The sequence below is a fragment of the Phyllobates terribilis genome, unplaced genomic scaffold (genome assembly GCF_046119375.1).
Source record: "Phyllobates terribilis strain yellow unplaced genomic scaffold, ASM4611937v1 Scaffold_2__4_contigs__length_985480577, whole genome shotgun sequence".
Taxonomy (NCBI): Eukaryota; Metazoa; Chordata; class Amphibia; order Anura; family Dendrobatidae; genus Phyllobates; species Phyllobates terribilis.
Window position 1 is genome coordinate 670605229 of NW_027362762.1, and position 21726 is coordinate 670626954.

A 21726-nucleotide genomic window follows, 5' to 3' on the forward strand; every position below is an offset into this window, starting at 1 on the left:
ATGCCACAGAAAAACTGTGTTCTCTTGATTGCTTTTTAAGCAAATAATGAGGATTAAGATCCAAAAAAACCTATTTCTGGCCCCTGAGACCTGGGCCTATTTCTAGAAATATCTAACAGCAGCAGACAAAAATGGAACCTCTTGTGCTATATGCACTGCAGTCTGCTATATAGCCTGCCTGTCTACATACACTGCCTGCCTGATATCTCTGCAGATGGATTAGTCCTCAGAAGGACTGTTTGTTGAGATGGATATGTGTCTCTATTATAATTTGGTACACCTACACTAACTAGAAACAAGCAAATCTCTCCCTAGCTCAGCAGCACCTCTCCCTACACTGTCTGATTCAGAAGTGACTGTGATGAGCACGGCGGCGCCAGGTCTGATATAGACCTGATGACGCTGTGCGGCCAGCCAATCACTGTAATGCCACAACGAACATGACTACGGCAGTGCAGTGAGTGGCAGGCAATCCCTGCATGTTCATTGGCACACTAAAGAGTGCCAAACATGCAGGGAGGAGACCCAAGCTCCCGCCGAGCAACCCTGGAAACACTCGGCGAGCACCGAGCATCTCGAGCAGTGAGATGCTTGGGCAAGCACCGAGCAGTAGCGAACATGCTCGCTCATCACTAATAGTAAACATAGTGATAGTGCCCTCTTACATGTTTTTTTTTAAGTTTAGAATTACCATTTTAAAGTAATATGCTAGGAAATGTTGTCTCTAGAAGGGGCAACAAATCTGTAATTATGGTTAAAGAGAATCTGTCAGCAGGTTTTTGCGAGATGGCAAAGACCTGCTAACAGATTCTTTTCAAGTTGTTACTAAAAATGAGATTGGCAACTGTGGTATATAAGTATATTTTAGAACTTACAGTATGTGATCTTCTGCATGAGGGTCACTCTATGAATCCGTAGGCATAAATGCCCTGATAAATGCCGGTAGTGATGATGGGGTGGGGATACATGTGAGGTGTCTGATTCATTAAGAGGCACACACCTCTTAATAAATCAAGTTTAGGAGCAAAAAAGATAGAGTAAGATTTGTGGTGTAAGTAACGTCACCACTTGTCATGAATTTGATGAGCAAGGGTTTCCATACCCTACCACACCTCATTCCTCCCACCCTCTTTGTTGGAGCGGTGCAAATATTTTTTCACTTTTCAAAGAATTTTATGCCAACATTCTGGTGTAAAAGCTTTGATGAATTGAGGTCTAAAAATAGAGATATTTTGCAGTGTGCTTATTTTCTGTATTTGAAAGGTGAAAGGCAAACATGATAAATTAATCTAATATACTAGGATTAAGCATGTTGTCAATAGTAGTGCAAGAGCCAGGTTATGAATAAGAAGTATCACTTCGAAACGCGTCAACCAGGACCCTAATGTATTTCTTTTGGGACTTTCTCCTCGGATGATAAACAGTATTAATATATTCCTATGATGTGGACTTTCCTTTGAAACATGTTTTTATGGATGTGTTACTAATGGAAAAAAGTTTGCATTTTCTTGAAGTGCTGGATCAACCTCCCTTTTTCTGTAGACAGTCTGTTTGTTGTGAGATGTGATAACTCTCCTGCAGAAGTTTCCTCAGCTGCAAAAACTAGGTGGGTGACATGGAAAAAATGGTGTGAAAGATGGAGACTGATGAAATCACTGCTTCCATTAAAACTTGAGTTATGGACATGTGTTGCAGATTTTTCATCTTTTATTATCTCCCTTAGGCTACATTCACAATGGTTGGATTTCACACATATTTCAGCAATGATTTTGTGCCCAAAGCCATGTAAATGTGACCAGAATCTTCATTCAGTGTATGTATGTTAATTAGGTTACATCAACCTCATTTATATGCATTGGACATATTCTGCATAGACTCTTGGTGCCACGTTGTTAATACGTAAAATTATACTTATTTCAATTGACTCCTCTAGGCTTTGTTCACACAGGTGGGATTTATTTCAACTGAAAATAACCAGGGTGCTGCACAAGCACTTATAAGGCAAGAAGATGTTGAGGATCGAAATTATACTTGTGTGGCTTCTGCAAATCAGTTGCCAACTTAACACCATCCATAGAGAATCATATATTTTTTTTTTAGGAATATTATCCCAAATGAGAGCTGTCTTTTTTTCTGTTTGTACATTCCTTTTATCTGGACAAAAGGAAAAAGTATTGTTTTGCATTGAGAATATTAGATAAACGAAAGAGGTACTAAATCTTTTATATTTTATCTTTTTTTACCCAAATCATAAAATTTGTAATAAAATTAAATCAAAAGACAGCTATCGCAAAGGTAAATATTATTAAAGACAATCTGTCATACTGACTTTTAAGGCCGGTTCCACACATTTGTAAAACACGGACCATTCTTGCATTGGGATGAATTTGTAAAACTTTCCTAAGGCTGGCTTCACACGTTAAAGCCACAGTTCATTTTTCCTGCAACCAAAAATGCACCGTTTGCCAAGATATTTGAAAATTTTGGCAAAAAACATTTTGTTCTTACCACGACGGCAGCAAAACAAGTAACACATCTGTTATGTACGAACACAACCTAAATTAGGGAATCTATTAGACTCACTAAAGGCAGGTACAGTCAACAGTTTTCTCTCTGATTATGCTAAGAGCGGGATCCAATTTTCTTGGAGGTGGAAAGAAAACAAAAATTTACTCACCTTCTCCATTATGAAAGTCCGTAAAAATCGTACCACACTCAGATGTCATCCAAGTGTGGTCTGATTTTTGAACGGATCAATAGACATGAATGGGAGAGTGGCATCGATTCTCAGAGGCAAATTATGCATGGTTACGACTCTTTTCCTCAGACCACTCGGTTCTAGGAAAAAATCGGACATGTGAACGGCCCCATAGAATAACATGGGTACGAGTGCTATCCATCAAAACCACAGATAGCGCTTGTGCGATTAAAATGGTCATCTGCATGAGCCATAATTGAGAAAAAACAGCAAGCTTAAGTAGCATGATGAGCTAATACTTGTTTTGTTTGCAGGACAGTTGGAACCCGGTGCTTTTTAATTAGATCTTCAAAGTTGAGCAGGCAAGGCTAAACAAAGCAAGATAGCCAAGATTCTCCATATACAGAGAAGTTTCACTATCTTATAAATCACTTCACTGTATTATATTTTTTCATAGTATAATTATTTTCAGTCTTTACATTGTATATTTTCTCATAATTAGTGCTTGTGACGATACAGCCTAAAATCTTAATAAGCCAGACATTAAGATTTGTTAATCCAAGAGAAATACTCTATTATCTTTGTGTATTTATGTCAGGTCATTAAGAACAGACTAGTATTTGTATAGCCCTGAATGTTGAATTCCATTCCTTTGGAAACATTCATGTTTAAATCATGTTGTAAATATAAACAGGGATGTCTGTTGTGCTGCAATGAGAATCAAGGAGAATGAGAGACCTACATCAGGACAGCATATGGATTGCATGGCATTACCCAAAGAGACACAGATTTGTATTCTACATGATTCTAGCCTAAGGGTACAACTCCAGGGCCGGCTCCAGGTTTTTGTGGGCCCCGGGCGAAAGAGTCTCAGTGGGCCCCTTTAACACATACCACAATTCAAGATGCACCCCTTCACTGTGTATGCCCCCCAACATGCATCCCTGTGCACGCAGCTTCAGTCAAATTCCTTGTGCAAAAGGAAAGAAATGCAACATCACCCCCTTACATATGCAAGGCCCCACATGCAACATTAACCCATTCCCTGTGCAAGCCCCCACAACATGCAGCACATGCATGTATCATTCCCTTCCATGTGATAGACCCTCAACATCACTTACATGCATATGCAAGCCCCCAACATGCAACATCACTCCCCTATGCAATCCCCCACAACATGCAGTGCCATGCTTGCATCGCCCCCTTCACCGTGCAAGTCCCACCAACATGCATCACTGTGCATGAAGCAACATGCATCCATGTGCAAGACCAATGACATACAACATAACCCCCCTTCCCTGTGCAAGACCCACAAAATGCTACATTAAAGTGGTTGTCCACTGCTAGGACAACCCCTTCTCCTACCCCACGTTTGGCCCCGATAAAATAATAAAGCTTGTACTCACCTCCCGTGCTGGCGCCGTTCCCGCAGTATCGGCACTCGCGGTCCCGGGGTTCTTGTGCGGTTGTTCTGACACGTGATTCCGGTGCCCAATCACCGTCACAGTTCCCACCTTTGGAAGTCCGGGCTGCAGCTGATCTCTGACTTCCCCTTCATGTTAGATTTGTCCGAAGGTGGGGACAGTGACGGTGATTGGGCACCGGAATCACGTGTCAGAACAACCGCACAAGAACCCCGGGACCGCGAGTGACGATACTGCGGGAACGGCACCAGCACGGGAGGTGAGTATAAGCTTTATTATTTTATTGGGTCCAAAATAAGGGTATGAGAAGGGGTTGTACAAGTAGTGGACAACCCCTTTCCTGTGAAAGGCCCTAGAACATGCAGCACCATGTAAGCATCACTCACTTACATAGCCCCAACATGCAACATTAACTCATTCCCTGTGCAAGCCCCCACAACATACTGCACCTGAATGCTTCACCCGTGCCCTGTGCAAGACCCCCAGCATCACGCCGTTACTTATGCAAGCCCCCACAACCTGCAGAACCGTCCATGCAACTTATGCACATTCCCTGTGCAAGATAAACGACATGCAACCCCATATGTAGTAACTTGATCCACTTTTTATGCTCCCAAAACACAGTATTAGACCCTTTAAACTTAGACCTATATACTGTATACAAAACTAAAATACATAATTGCTGTCTCCACACTGACCCATTATACAGCTCCTCAGTTCTCTCAGGATCTGTAGTGAAGTATCACCATTCACCTCATCTCCAGCAGCACCAGGCTGCTTCCTGGTATCGGGTCCACACTGAACTGGAGGAGGCCCCGCCCCTTCCAATCACATCATCACCTCTCAGGAGCAACTCCAGTATAGACGCTACGCGGAGCTAATGCCAGGAGTCAGCTTTGTCCCAGATAGTCAGTGGGCCCCCCTGTTTGTCCAGGGCCCCGGCACTTGCCCGGGTGCGCCGGGTGGTGGCGCGGGCCCTGGGTACTACCCTGACTGGAAAGATACGGATCTGCTCCATTAACCATCAGAGAGACCATGGATACATTTTGGGGAGACCAGGTTGGGACGAAGAAGTCACCTGGCTCCATGAATATGTTGTTTGGGGTTGCCAGGAGGGACCAACCAGTCGCCTGCAATCTATTGAAACTCTCGGAGAGACCAGGGTGGGACCCTCGGGTCTCTTCCTCTGGTACCTCGATGTACTGAGAGCTTCCTAAGCTTGCCACTACCTTCTCTCTGTGGAGGCCCTCCAGAAGCAAGGGGCAGCTGGTTGAGTTAGTCAGCCCAAGAAGTCTCAGCTGTTCTATCCCAGGCAGGTGGAGAAGGAAGGGTGAGACTGTGTAATGTTTTACCATCTTGGGTATTTTGCTGGGACTGTTCTATATGTTTATTGTCCGCTTTGTGATTCAATAAAGTATTGCCACACTGTTTTACCCTCACCCTGCAGTGTCTGAGTAGTATTACACCCACAAAAGACCTTGGGTCTTCGCAGTGCTTATACACTGCTCAAAAAAATAAAAGGAACACTTAAACAACAGAATATTACTCCAAGTAAATCAAACTTCTGTAAAATCAAACTGTCCACTTCGGAAGCAACACTGATTTACAATCAATTTCACATGCTGTTGGGCAAATGGAATAGAAAATAGATGGAAATTATTGGAAATTATCAAGACAAACTCAATAAAGGAGTGGTTCTTCAGGTGGGGACCACAGACCACAGCTCAGTACCAATGCTTTCTGGCTGATGCTTTGGTCACTTTTGAATGCTGTTTGTGCTTTCACACTCGTGGTAGCGTGAGACAGACTCTACAACCCACAGAAGTTGCTCAGGTAGTGCAGCTCATCCAGGCACATCAATGCGAGCTGTGGCAAGAAGGTTTACTGTGTCTGTCAGCGTAGTGTGCAGAGACTGGAGGCGCTACCAGGAGACAGGCCAGTACACCAGGAGACGTGGAGGGGGCCATAGGAGGGCAAAAACCCAGCAGCAGGACTGCTATCTCTGCCTTTGTTCAAGGGGGGACAAAAGGAGCACTGCCAGAGCCCTGCAAAATGACCTCCAGCAGGCCACAAATGTCATGTGTCTGTACAAACGGTTAGAAACCGACTCCATGAGGGTGGTATGAGGGCCCGATGTCTACAGATGGGGGTTGTGATCACAGCCCAACACCATGCAGGACGCTTGGCATTTGCCACAGAACACCAGGATTGGCAAAGGCAAAGTCGCCACTGGTGCCCTGTGCTCTTTTCAGATGAAAGCAGGTTCATACTGAGCACATGTGACAGTCTGGAGATGCCGTGGAGAGCAATCTGCTGCCTGCTACATCCTTCAGCATGACCAGTTTGGCAGTGGGTCAGTAATGGTGTAGGGTGGCATTTCTTTAGAAGGCCGCACAGCCCTCCGTGTGCTAGCCAGAGGTAGCCTGACTGCCATTAGGTACCGATATGAGATCCTCAGACCCCTTGTGAGACCGTATGCTGGTGCCGTTGGCCCTGGGTTCCTCCTAATGCAGGACAATGCCAGACCTCATGTGGCTGGAGTGTGTCAGCAGTTCCTGCAAGATGAAGGCATTGAAGCTATGGACTGGCCCACCCGTTCCCCAGACCTGAATCCGATTGAGCACATCTGGGACATCATGTCTCGCTCCATCCACCAACGTCACGTTGCACCACAGACTGTCCAGGAGTTGGCGGATGCTTTAGTCCAGGTCTGGGCGGAGATCCCATAGGAGACCATCTGCAACCTCATCAGGAGCATGCCCAGGCGTTGTAGGGAGGTCATACATGCACGTGGAGGACACACGCAATACTGAGCCTCATTTTGACTTGTTTTAAGGACATTACATCAAAGTTGGATCAGCCTGTAGTGTGTTTTTCCACTTTAATTTTGGGGGTGACTCCAAATCCAGGCCTCCATTGGTTAATAAATTTGATTTACATTGATGATTTTTGTGTGATTTTGTTGTCAGCACATTAAACTTTGTACAGAACAAAGTATTCAATGGGAATATTTCAATAATTCAGATCTAGGATGTGTTATTTCAGTGTTCCCTTTATTTTTTTGAGCAGTGTACATTAAATTAAAGGGAATCTTTCTGAACAATCAAATTCCTCAAACTTTGCATGGTCATGTTGGTTTCTGAAAGATAATGTTATCCATATCTTTACATATGCAATATGTCGCTCTTTGACTGATGTTTTAATTCCTACTCTGGGAGTATCAAATTACATCCCAATTTTCTGCATCTATGACTCTATTCGCCACCCATCCCCACCTTTCTCTGTTTGACTGACACCTCACTGGCTCCACTACACAGCCAGCACACTCTCAGTCACACAGAGGAAGGTGGGTCTGGACTAAGAAAAGGGTCAGGGAGGCAGAGGCTTGAGAAGTGCTCTGATCATGCCAAGAGCATTTAAAGAGGTTTTCCCATTAACTTCCACAATTGGATGTGTTTAAATAAAATGTTCCTGTGCTGAGATAATCTTATAAATGTGCTCCTGCTATGTACTGTGTAATGGCTGTGTCTGACTGTGCAGGAACATGTAATTTAAACACATCCAATTGTGGAACTTATTATTATTTCACGATACATTGATTAAAATGAACTTTTGTTTGTGGAAAACTCCTTTAAGCTTAATTTGCATATGATTTAAATAGTGATTTCAGTCAGGGAACAACAAATTGTTCCAGGAAAGGTATAGGTGACATAATCTTTCTGAGAACAACTTGACCATATAAATAGTTTTGGGGAGTGGATCATTCTCTCAGATTCTCTTTAGAGTTGAATAAATACACCAGTTTCGGCAGGTTCAGACATCGACCTAATGTTGGCACCTTCTACCCTCTCTTGTCAAATAACACCTGGGGAAAGGAGGTTCGGGCAACTTGAATCCAAACTCCTATCACTTTTGTTCTCCAGCTGGGTTTTACACTCCTCTCCAAATAGAGGATTCATGAGTATGTGCATAGGGGAGTTAGGAGGATTTGGCCGAGAGCCGTCTAAGGCACCTTTATTCTTAAGTAGGACATGCATATTAGATGAATGTTGGCAGAACCCGCCATTTCAGGGGACGGTACCACCATCTAATTTGTATTGGAATGTTTTGACTATCTTTGGATGCCAGAAATTGAGAGAAAGAAAAGTTGGCATGTTGGCATCTCCAATCCTTTTGTTTCCAAGGGATGTAAAGTGCTAGCAATCATATTTAGTAGTGGTTTATGCCCCTTTCCCCTATAAGTAGATATGTGTATAGAAGCTCACAAGGTGGAGCTGACAGCAGAATTAACTAATATCCATGGCAGGTCTTATACCATATATCAGCAACTAATATGAGGAGATTTCCATCATCACAGAGTGCCCATTGCTATCATTGATCGTCAGGAAAGAATCAAACTATGTGACAACAATAAGTAACTTTATTGAATGTAAGATTCATTTTATTGCCCATCATTTTTCCCAACACAGGCAAGAAAGAAAATTTTACAAAAAATAGAAGGTATAGATAATTATGTCTCTATTCTTATTATTCAATTTAATTCAGTGTTGTCTATTTATGGTATATATATTTTATGAATTACGTATGTAAGTCTTCAGTCTTGGATGAAATTCATTGCGGAATGTGAAGGTATTGTTACATGCCTGATGTGCTTCACCCCACTGAAATCTGGTTATGTATGAGACAGACTCCGGTGGAATGAAGGACAGCAGAACATGTGGGTTATTCACCAAACTGAGAAACAGCATCTGTTGTCATAAAAATAAGGAAAATAACTACATACAACACAAAATCAATACATTTTAGTAGGAAGCCTCAACCTGGATCTTCTAAATACAAACCTGCAATGGGTGAATTATTGATTTATTGAGTTTTGATAGTAAGAATCAAGTAATCAGCATCAGCGTGTTACAATGGGAGCGTCTTAAACTGTCCATACACATTAGATCAAAGTTGATGAAAATGGATGATTTCAACCATAGTAAACACATGTCATTTTAGCTGGCCAGTGACACACCATCATGATCTGAATCTTAGGGGCTGATACATCAAACTGTTTTACACCAGTTTCCTGGAGAAAACACTTTTAAAAGTCAGATAATTTTTGAGCAAATAGTGCAAAAATGTTGCTGCTTTTCAAGCAGCTCTGCCAATATAGCTGGGGAGGAGTTGGGGAGGAGCCAGGGCTGGGTGGGGAGTGGCTTCACATGCCCATCAAATTCATGGAAAGTGGCAACCTTTCTTATGCCATAAATGTTACTCCAGTCATTGACTGGAGTGGCATTTCTTCTAAGGTGCATGGAGTTGAACGCCACTGATAATATACACTGAATCCATTAAGTGGCATGTGCCCCTTAGTGATTCCAGCACATCTTATTGCCCCTCTTTAAGACTTGTGTAAAAAATGCTAGTCTTAATGAAATGGGGCCTTCATTTTCAATGTTTATAATTAACATCTTTGCACTTTGAAACATCTCAGCCTGGACCCGGTGTTACTGAACCTGTGTGGACAATCTGATTGACTATCATAGCTGAGAAGGACTAAAATGTGTATGGATGCATCTGCGAAATCATCGTTCACTAGATGTTTGTTCGATTAAGCCTTTTCAACCACCAACCTTGTATATAATGTGAAATTGCCACTTTGAAGGGAATCTGTCATGTAAAAAAACACTATTAACCTACAGATATGGGGTTAATCTACAGATTAACAGCATTATGAAGCTGCCCAGAGCACGCACTGAGAGCGCTAGGAGGAAATGAACTTGATTCCTCCCAGCAGCTTTGGGCTTTCAGTCATAGGGGTGGGCCGGCATGGCTTCATGTCACCGCTCAGTGCATAGTGAGTGGCGCTATAACCATTCCCCAGAACTGCTTGACAGCCGGCTCTCATGCTGATCCGGCTGTGAGTCAGTGTCGAGGCACAGTTACAGCTGCCACTCACTATGTACTGAGTGTTAACTGAAGCCGCGCAGGCCCCACTTATATGACTGAAAGCCCAAGGCTGCTGAGAGAAATAAAGTTAATTTTCCCTTAGCAGCAGCACCCTCAGTCTGGGTGCCGGGCAGATTTAGAACGTTATTAATCTGCAAATTAATACCATATCTGCAAGTTAATAGCGTTTTTTTATATGACAGGTTCCCTTTAAGTACTTTGCGTCTATAACAAGGAGGTAGGTTTTGTAATTTGTCTCAATGTTGTTTCTATTATACTTGTACTCTAAGATGCTATTACATACAGTATGTTTATGTAATACTTATTTTCCACCTTTTTAAATAATGTGACATATGTGGACAGCAGGGTGGCTCAGTGGTTAGCACAGCAGCCTTGCAACACTGGAGTCTTGGACCCATATTCCACTAAGGACAATATCTGCAAGGAGTTTGTATCTTCTCCCCGTGTTTGCGTGGGTTTCCTCCGGGTTCTCCGGTTTCCTCCCACACTCCAAAGACATATTGATAGGGAACTTAGATTTTGACCCCCCAATGGGGACAGAGATGATAATGTCTGTAAAGTGCTGTGGAGTTAATGGTGCTATATAATTGAATAAAATAAATAATGGTAGAAATCTACAACACTGTCTTTCTAACAATTTTCAACAATGTGTGTGTTTAAAATAATGAATGCAGACTGTGAGCTCCTTTGGAGACAGAAACTGATGTAAAGTGATATTTGTACAGCACTACAAGAATATGTTGGTGCTATATAGGAGGCAAAAAATAAATAAATGATAGCTCCAATCCCACGGAATTGGTCTTCAAGAAATATAGACAAAGATACATGTGATAAAAGCTTAAAAAAATATCATTTTTTATAGTTGGATTATATTCTCTCTCTATATTCCTGGTCACTGGAGAAAGGGTGAGATAGTCATAGATCACAGATTGTTTTTTTTGTAGAGCTTGCGTAACTCAAGCCTTGTTCTTGGGAGCATTCGGTGCCTTGCCCTTTTATCTGTCAGGGCTTGTTTTAGCTGAGTTCACTTGAATCATCGCCTTATATGGAGGAGAACACACCTGAGAGCCGAATTCCTCCGCACAGTCTGGGCCTATCTGAGATGGACATGTCTTAACCAGTCTTCACACAGCAAACAGTTTCCATCGCAAGATCACACAGTGGTCTAGGAATGAGCAAAAAAATAGCTGGAGGCAAAAGTTAGCTTTTCAAAGACAATGGAGCGGACAACATAGAATTTGAGACATTTCTTTCTTCATATACAGGTTCCTTTTTATAACTTTATTGGACATTTTTAAAGTAGTTTTGGTTATATTCCCCATTTGTTACAATGTTTTATAGTAATCCAGCATAGATGGTGTTGGCTTAAAGGATATATTTATGTTGTAATTTTATAAAAATATGAGTGCACTACCTAGTACACAAAAAAATCTTAAAGGAAGAGAAGATCTAGTAAAGTAATTTCCATGGACATATTGAAACATATCAAGGGTGGGGAACCTGAGACTATAGTTTAATTAGGATATGTTTATCATTAACATTACCGAAGACAAAAGCTGCAATAAAATAGTAACACAAAGAGAATTGTACTTACAGCATAAGGCTATAGGCACAAATGCAAGATCAAAGAACAATTACGAGCGAATGAAAGCCATCAATAACAACTCATATGAAGCTAGTCTGACAGTTTATATGATAGACAACATTGTATTAGACCGCCCAGTCATTGATCACTTTAATAAACCAATTCTCCTTAGGTTCTCCTAATTAATGTATATAATATGTATATGATTATCAAGGATAAAGTAATAGTTTACAATGCTTACAATATTCTATTATTTCTTAGACCTAATGAGACTGATGTACTTACTTTGAAAATCCATATTAGAATAGCTTTTTAACTGTTTCCTCCTGATATGGAAATTATCATTTTATGAGACCAGTTTCATACAGGAAATTTTTTAAAAGGGATTAAACAGCCATTCGGCCATATTTTCAAAGTAAATACACCAGTTTCATTGGGTCTGTATAATATCTATATAATGTATGCAGTTTAGATGATCCAATGGGGTGGGGGCTACAACAATGATCAACTTTATGTTGTATCTATTCTAGAAATCCTGCTACTTATATAAAGTGTAATCATGGCTTTGATTTTTATCGAAATTTCAATGAAAGGTAGATAATAAGATGAAAATAATTACTCTGTGTAGTATGACAGGGAAAATATTGTATTTTGGAAACAATATCACATTTTTTGATTATTAGTTTGATTTATATTGCACAACTATGCCGAAATAAAATAAATAACAAATAATATGTTAGGGATTTTATTGCATATATTGTTATATAAGGATATGGCAGGGCATTTAGTGCTTGGTAATATTGAAAAATGATTTATGGAAAGTTTCAGCATAAAGTTTACAAAGTCTGAAAAGAGTTCAGACTCCGATCTGATTGGGTCCCGAATTCTGTATGTGACTTCTACGGCAAAGCTGATAGTCATCATAATGGAATTCAAAAAGCCGGACCCTGTACTTGGACTTTTTGGACCTAGTAAAAGTACGGAATGTACAAAATTTGCCATCAAGGAAACAGTAATGTATAAGTAGCCTATTACAGTATTATAGTTCATAGTAAGTCCTGCCACGTAAACTGGATGATGTTTGAATAGGGGTATTATAATTACTCATAGGAGAACTTCATCCGACAGACAAGCAAAGCAATTCCACACCTATTCACACACAGTAAAGAAGCTCTATAACATGGGCTTACTTTGATACTAGGGTGACCAATTGTTTTCCAATTCATAGATACTGATGCTTTGCTGGGAGCGAAACCTCTTTGTGGATTTGAAATAAATTATTCATTTTAGTGACATATTTTAGGAGGAATAAATGCTATTTCTAACTTTTCAGCATTACATATGCAACCTCTGTAATATTTTATAACACTATTAATACAACATCAGACATCATTTCCCTACTCACCTTTCCATTGAGACAAAGGATCCAGTGGCTCAGACTCCATTCCTTACTAAGTAGATAAAGTGCTAAGATAAGAGACACAAGCATGGAGGAATACAGAGCACATGAAAGGTGCACAGCCAGCAGTCAAGGGTAAATCAGCCTGTCTAGTGCAGGAAAAAGGAATTCACTCGTAAAGACTTTGAAGGAAGATTTTACCAAGGTACAAACTGTTCCTTTTGCTGGTAGAAAATAAAGATCTAGACTTAGAAACCAAGGAAACATGTGTAATGTGATAAGGAATTAATAAGAGGTGAAAGGAACCAAATGGGAAAAGAGCAACTGCAGAAAGTACAGATTCAAAGAGATTTGGCAGATGTTCACGGCAGGAATGATCGGCCCATTTTAAGATCAAGGCTTTTTGTATTCCCTTTAATTTAAAGCAAAGTTGACAGACAGGATGAGGCGGCCTATCAGAAGATGTGAGTGTCAGATTAGGGGAGTCTCCAGGTGCTTCTTACCTGAGGGCGTGTAAATGATGCACTCCACGGACCACACCTAGCTAAGACACTGGGAAGATTTTTGCAGATGTCTTTAGGAATTTGAATGGCTGTAAGTTTTTTTTTCTGAAGTGAACAGAGATGGAATTAGTAGATATGCAGTAGGTGAGATTACTTTTAATCAACTACTTGTATTACATATCTCTGTCTAACATTACTTACAAACTTTGCCTTACCTGGTAAGGTTAAATACTAGTATAAAGACAGATCATAGAAGAAAAGATATTGTCACTTTATTCTTTTTCTTTTATTTTATTTCTTATTTTTTATCTTCTGCAATAAAGCAAGAAGGAGAAAAATGATTGTTCAACTAAATCTGATATAAAAAAAACTTAAGTGTATTGCCAGCATTTAAGCTGAACATACCCATACTGCTATCTCTCCTGATCAGTGGCGTACCGCCAATGGCGGCAGGCCATGCCACTGCTATGGGGCCTGTGGGCCGGGGGAACCCCGCACTGGGATCTAACTGCAGTAGGCCCTCACTGCACCCCGGGCCCTCACTGCATCGGGCCCTCACTGCACCGGGTCCTACTTCTGCCCATCAGCACCCGCACTGCCTGGCCACCTCACAGAATGAGGAGGGGTGGAAGCATCTGCTGACACTCCCTCCTCCATCATCATTGCTCAGGCTGATGGCCGGAGGGGGGGCCCAGTGTGAGCAATGATGATGGAGGAGGGAGCGTCAGCAGACGCTTCCACCCCCATCATTCTTCCTCTACGTCTGACGTCTCAGAGCAGCAGGCACGATAACGTCATTAAAGGGCGTTTACTTCTCTGAGTTGTGCGGCGCTTTACACCGCACCTGCATGCTGAGAAGACTGGAGGATTGGGTGGAACAAGGAGAGGTAAGTACTATATTTATTTTTTTTAAATCAGTAACCAGGGGTCATAATACAGTATGGGAGTGCATTATGTTGTGTGGAGAGCCATGAGGGGTGCATTATACTGTATGGAGGACCATGGGGTTGCATTATGCTGCATGGAGGACCATGGGGGTGCATTACGCTGTATGGATGCCCATGGGAGTGCATTATGCTGTATGGAGGACCATGGGGGTGAATTATGCTGTGACCCCGACAATTATTTAACTTTTTTTTGGCGGAAGGGCCAATTAGAACTTCTGCTATGGACCCCCATGATTTCTATGTACACCCCTGCTTGACCGTCCATAGGAATGAGCCATAGGCTTATACAAGTGTCTATAGGTCCTGTTCATCAAAGCTTTTATGCTAGAAAACTGGCATAAAAGCTTTGAAAAGCTACAACATTTCGTGAATTTTGGCACTTTCACACCAGTATGCAGCGGCTCCACCAAAATGGGCGGAGCTGTGGAAGAATCGAGATGTGACAGGATCACGTCCGACCTTCCAATTAATTAATAATGTCTGGCAAGGCGTTCAGAGGCACATGCGACAGAGAAGATGCACTAAATTTATTAAGTGGCTTGCATCTCTTAATGAATTCAGCACATTGAACGCCAGCGAGCTATTCATTAATTAAAACTGGTGTGCACTATGACAGTCTTAATGAATCAGCTCCTATAAGTTTTCAACAAAAGGAATGGCCCATGAAAATCCAACAGTTCAAACCTTCTCTTTCCCAAAAACATCTGTCGGGGGATTGTTGGATGATTATATGAACATCAGATGGTCAGCCAATCCCAACAAAATCAGTGAGTTCGGATGACTTTTAATGTGTATGGGGGCCTGAAGACCTGGGTACACATAGATATTATTGTCACTATTAGAGATGAGGGACAGAGTCAGTCTGAGGAAAAACAGGCATGAGTTGCATCCGATTATCCGATTTGCCCATTCAGGTCTATGGTCCCAGGTATAAAAATCGGTCCCCACTTGGATGACATTCAAGTATGGTCCAATTTTCATGGACTGGCAAAATGGAGAAGATGGAGAGTTATTATTTTTTATTCTCTACATCCGAGAAAATTGGATCATACTGTCATCAAACTCTGATGAGTGTGTGATGAGCATATTCATTTGTGTCCCTAGCCTAAGGCTGTGTGCCCACGATGCGTTTTTTAAGCATTTCCACGGGGGCAAAAACGCTGCAGAAACACTTAAAAAACGCATGGTAGAAGGCTTGCCATGTTCCCCAAAGATAATCCGCATGTGCTGCGGAAATTTCCGCTGCGGGTTATCATTGTGGAAAAAAATGCAGCACTACCAATTATTTTGCGGAAGCGCTGCGTTTTCGCCGCCATTGACTAGCATTGGAATGCATGGATTATGCATCACTGGATCTGTAAATGAGGAATCCAAGCTTTTCAATGTGCAGATGGTACCCGGGTGTGGAGGACAGGAGACTCTACTCCAGAACCGGGTACCATAGAACCTGTAAAAAAAAAAGGAATAAAATAAAAAATAAATATGATATTTACCTTCTGATGGTCCCCACTGCGCTTGTCCTCCCTTGCCGGCAGATCGCGTTGGACTGAAGGACCTCCACTGACGTCATAGTCATGTGACAGCAGGTCCTTCAGTGTAGTGCACCGCGAGCTGCCGGCAGCCAGGACGGAGCGAAGCAAGACTCCAGGGGCCATCAGAAGGTAAGTATAGATTTATTTTTTTATTTTTAAACATTCCTTAAGGTCACCCTATATAAATCCATGCCGGTTGCATGGATTTATATAGTGTGACCAAGTTGACAAGCACTTTCAAAGTGACGAACCCGCATGCGGAAATGCAAGTGAAGAACGCTTCACATCCGCATGTCCCTGGCAGGAAAAACGCATGTACAATCCACATGTACAATCCGCATGTGTTTTTTCTAGCAGGGAGATGCAGAAATGCTCAGCAAAAATCCGGAGCATTTCTGCATCGTGGGCACATAGCCTAACAATGATTTCTGTGATTGTAACATGCAAAGGGTTGTCCTCTGACTATTATCTATAGAAATTTACTGGTGCAATAGTGAAATATACGTACAAAATTGTTCCTCATCATAATTGTCTAAATGTTCATCTAAATGAAACAGTTTCATGGTTCATTAATCATTCTGTAAATAAATTATGCGAATGCAACCCTAAGCCTCATGCATTTGGTACAGCAATGTACAGAGTCCCTGTCGCTCCATACTATGTATGTCACCATATAAAGTTTTGTATGGTGCTGTAATATGGTGTAATTCTACCATCATTGCTTCTGCAATATGGCATTAAATGGGACATGGGCCAAGAATTTTTTATATTTGGTGAGTAAGGAATTCACCAAAAAAAAGGCTCTGCATGCATTCATATAATATGGTTTCAAACATTCATGAAGCATGGACTTTTCTTGAAGTGAAATTCTTGGCCTGTCCTTGAGCTAACGTCTTCCTATTCGATCATGGTCCATGTACTGTACATGGACCTTGTGAAACCAACCTTACAGAAGGGTCCTTTAGAAGTGTATAATAGCCTTATAATTGCTCAGTACAATTCACAGGTTTTAACAAGCTAATCACATATTAGCTGCCTGTGTTCTTGTATATAAAATCAGGATTAGATTTAATCTTGTGTGAGAAAGTAACTTTGATATGTGCATCCATACACTGTGTTCCAAATTATTATGCAAATAATATTTTTTCAGATTTTCCCAAATTACCTATATGAATTGCAGTCATTGTAATTTTCCAGTCAAATAACTATTAGAGTACAATTGAAAGGTTTTTGTACAAACTGCCGATGATAACAGTATATTTTTTAAAAAATAAAAAACTCAAACTGCACTCAAAATGCATGTTCCAAATTATTATGCACAGCAGAGTTTTCAACCTTTTCATTTTAATAAAGAACAAAAAAATGGTCATTTTTGAAATTATAAGCATTAGCAGGTTATTACAAACTGAAATCAAACAGTTTTCAGCTCAAAACTTTATTCTAGGTGATGTTACATTTGCACATAGGACCCCTTGTTCGAAAGGAGCTTCTGAACTCTCTCGTCCATTGAATTTGTCAGGTTTTGGATGGTTTCTGCTTTAATTGTTTTGCATGAGGACAGAATACCCTTCCAGAGCTGTTGCTTAGATGTGAACTGCCTCCTGCCATCATAGACACTCCTTTTGATGATGCTCTAAAGGTTCTGAATGGGGTACAGGTCAGGGGAGCATGGGTGCCACACCATAAGTTTGTTCTCTTTTATGCCCATAGCAGCCAGAGATGCAGATGTGTTATGTGCAGCATGAGATGGGGCATTATCATGCATGAAAATGATCTTGCTGTGGATTGCACTGTTCTTCTTCTTGAACCATAGAAGGAAGTGCTGTTTGAGAAACTCAACTTACATTATGGAGTTCATCTTTACCCCTTCAGGGATCCTAAAAGGGCCGACAATCTCTCTCCCCATGATTCCAGCCCAAAACATTACTCCACCTCCTCCTTGTTAGCGCCGTAGCCGTGTTTGCATGGGGTGTGCATCAACCAGCCATCCTCCACTCCATCCATCTGGACCATCGAGTTCATTTCATGCATGATAATGCTCCGTCTCATACTGCACATAACACATCTGCATCTCTGGCTGCTATGGGCATAAAAGGAGACAAACTTATGGTGTGGCACCCATGCTCCCCTGACCTCAACCCCATTGAGAACCTCTGGAGCATCATCAAAAGGAGTGTCTATGATGGCGGGAGGCAGTTCACATCTAAGCAACAGCTCTGGGAGGGTATTCTGCCCTCATGCAAAACAATTAAAGCAGTAACCAACCAAAACCTGACAAATTCAATGGACGAGATAGTTCAGAAGCTCCTTTCGAACAAGGGGTCCTATGTGCAAATGTAACATCACCTAGAATAAAGTTTTGAGTTGAAAACTGTTTGATTTCAGTTTGTAATAACCTGCTAATGCTTATAATTTCAAAAATGACCATTTTTTTGTTCTTTATTAAAATGAAAAGGTTGAAAACTCTGCTGTGCATAATAATTTGGAACATGCATTTTGAGTGCAGTTTGAGTTTTTTCTTTTTTTAAAAATATACTGTTATCATAGGCAGTTTGTACAAAAACCTTTCAATTGTACTCTAATAGTTATTTGACTGAAAAATTACAATGACTGCAATTCATATAGGTAATTTGGGAAAATCTGAGAAAATATTATTTGCATAATAATTTGGAATACAGTGTAAACAGCTAATAGCAAAATTCTTCTTTTTTATTGTTATCAGTTGAATTGTATTAAGCATTTCCACTAGTCAATTTTTGTTGACTTATTGGTTAATTGATTAACCCTAGAACACATGACCATAAAAATCTACTTTTTCACATACCTGGGGCCTTTTAGGCCCATGTGCAAATAACATGGAATAACTCAAACAAAAATTACTAACAACTATATACCTGAGGAATACCTAGAGTTTCAAAATTCTAACTAAAGTAATCTTGCAGAAAATAGAAAACAATTAACAGGGCGGGCCTGCGAGGCACCAGGTATGCGTTCTAGGGTTAACTAAGTACAATGTACAGTGTCTTAAAAAAGTATTCATACACCGTGAGCTTTTTCCATTTTTTCAGGTTACAACCACAAACTTACGTGTATTTTATTGAGATTTTATGTGCTATAACAACACAAAGTAGCAAGTACTGTAATAGCCGAAAGTGTTGGCACCCTTGAAATTGTTCCAGAACATGAAGTATTTTTCCCAGAAAATTATTGCAATTACACATGTTTTGTTATACACATGTTTATTTCCTTTGTGTGTATTGGAACAACAATGTATCCATCAATGAATGTTAAGAACATGCTAATTGTAGTTGTCTAGGAAAGGCCAGAGCTATGTAACAGCCAGGATTCTACTTACATGGAGCGCAAGCAAAACATAGGCTTCTTTGGAATAAGTTTGCAAGCAGCTGTTTCCATAATATGAGAACAGAACAATGTATGATAAATGGGTAATTAGTAAATACAACATTTAGCATACATTTATGCGATATTATGTAATATGCTACATATACAGGTGCATCTCACTAAATTAGAATATCATCAAAAAGTTAATTTATTTCAGTTCTTCAATACAAAAAGTGAAACTCATATATTATATAGAGTCATTACAAACAGAGTGATCTATATCAAGTGTTTATTTCTGTTAATGTTGATGATTATGGCTTACAGCCAATGAAAACACAAAAGTCATTATATCAGTAAATTAGAATAAATAACAAAAAAACACTTGCAAAGGCTTCCTATGCTTTTAAAAAAGCCCCTTAGAATGCAAATTCTAACAGTCTATTCAGTAGGACTATCAGCTGTGTATCCACCAGACTTCTGCACAACACAACTGATGGTCCCAACCCCATTTATAAGACAAGAAATCCCACTTATTAAACCTGACAGGGCACACCTGTGAAGTGAAAACCATTTCCGGTGACTACCTCTTGAAGCTCATCAAGAGAATGCCAAGAGTGTGCAAAGCAGTCATCAAAGCAAAAGGTGGCTACTTTGAAGAACCTAGAATATAAGACATATTTTCAGTTGTTTCACACTTTTTTATTAACTATATTATTCCACATGTGTTAATTCATAGTTTTGATGCCTTCAGTGTGAATGTACAATTTTCATAGTCATGAAAATACAGAAAAATCTTTAAATGAGAAGGTGTTCCCAAACTTTTGGTCTGTACTGTACATATACTGTATATGTGCATATATTTATGTACATATATATACAGTACAGACCAAAAGTTTGGACACACCTTCTCATTTTAAGATTTTTCTGTATTTTCATGACTTTGAAAATTGTACATTCACACTGAAGGCATCAAAACTATGAATTAACACATGTGGAATTATATACTTAACAAAAAAGTGTGAAACAACTGAAAATATGTCTTATATTCTAGGTTCTTCAAAGTAGCCACCTTTTTGCTTTGCTGACTGCTTTGCACACTCTTGGCATTCTCTTGATGAGCTTCAAGAGGTAGTCACTGGAAATGGTCTTCCAACAATCCTGAAGGAGTTCCCAGAGATGCTTAGCACTTGTTGGCCCTTTTGCCTTCACTCTGCGGTACAGCTCACCCCAAACCATCTCGATTGGGTTCAGGTCTGGTGACTGTGGAGGCCAGGTCATCTGGTGTAGCACCCCATCACTCTCGTTCTTGGTCAAATAGCCCTTTCACAGCCTGGAGGTGTGTTTGGGGTCATTGTCCTGTTGAAAAATAAATGATGGTCCAACTAAACGCAAACCGGATGAAATAGCATGCCACTGTAAGATGCTGTGGTAGCCATGCTGGTTCAGTATGCCTTCAATTTTGAATAAATCCCCAACAGTGTCACAGCAAACACCCCCACATCATCACACCTCCTCCTCCATGCTTCATGGTGGGAACCAGGCATGTAGAATCCATCCGTTCACCTTTTCTGCGTCGCACAAAGACATGATAGTTGGAACCAAAGATCTCAAATTTGGACTCATGAGACCAAAGCACAGATTTCTACTGGTCTAATGTCCATTCCTTGTGTTCTTTAGCCCAAACAAGTCTCTTCTGCTTGTTGTCTATCCTTAGCAGTGCTTTCCTAGCAGCTATTTTACCATGAAGGCCTGCTGCACAAAGTCTCCTCTTAACAGTTGTTGTAGAGATGTGTCTGCTGCTAGAACTCTGTGTGGCACTGACCTGGTCTCTAATCTGAGCTGCTATTAACCTGCAATTTCTGAGGCTGGTGACTCAGATAAACTTATCCTCAGAAGCAGAGGTGACTCTTGGTCTTCCTTTCCTGGGGCGTTCCTCATGTGAGCCAGTTTCTTTGTAGCGCTTGATGGTTTTGCAACTGCACTTGAGGACACATTCAAAGTTTGCCCAATTTTTCGGACTGACTGACCTTCATTTCTTAAAGTAATGATGGCCACTCATTTTTCTTTACTTAGCTGCTTTTTTCTTCCATAATGCAAATTCTAACAGTCTATTCAGTAGGACTATCAGCTGTTTATCCACCTGACTTCTGCACAACACAACTGATGGTCCCAACCCCATTTATAAGGCAAGAAATCACACTTATTAAACCTGACAAGGCACACCTGTGAAGTGAAAACCATTTCCGGTGACTACCTCTTGAAGTTCATCAAGAGAATGCCAAGAGTGTGCAAAGCAGTCATCAAAGCAAAAGGTGGCTACTTTGAAGAACCTAGAATATAA

At 40.8% G+C, this 21726-nt stretch overlaps 1 long non-coding RNA gene across 1 annotated transcript; it reads right to left on the reverse strand.

Moving 5' to 3' along the window:
• Positions 1-10915: 10915 nt before the first annotated feature.
• Positions 10916-13446, reverse strand: LOC141223873 (uncharacterized). The gene is made up of 2 exons (XR_012291400.1): positions 13068-13446; positions 10916-11242 (listed from the first exon to the last, which is right to left on the reverse strand). It is a non-coding gene; the product is annotated as an uncharacterized lncRNA (long non-coding RNA).
• Positions 13447-21726: the final 8280 nt, after the last annotated feature.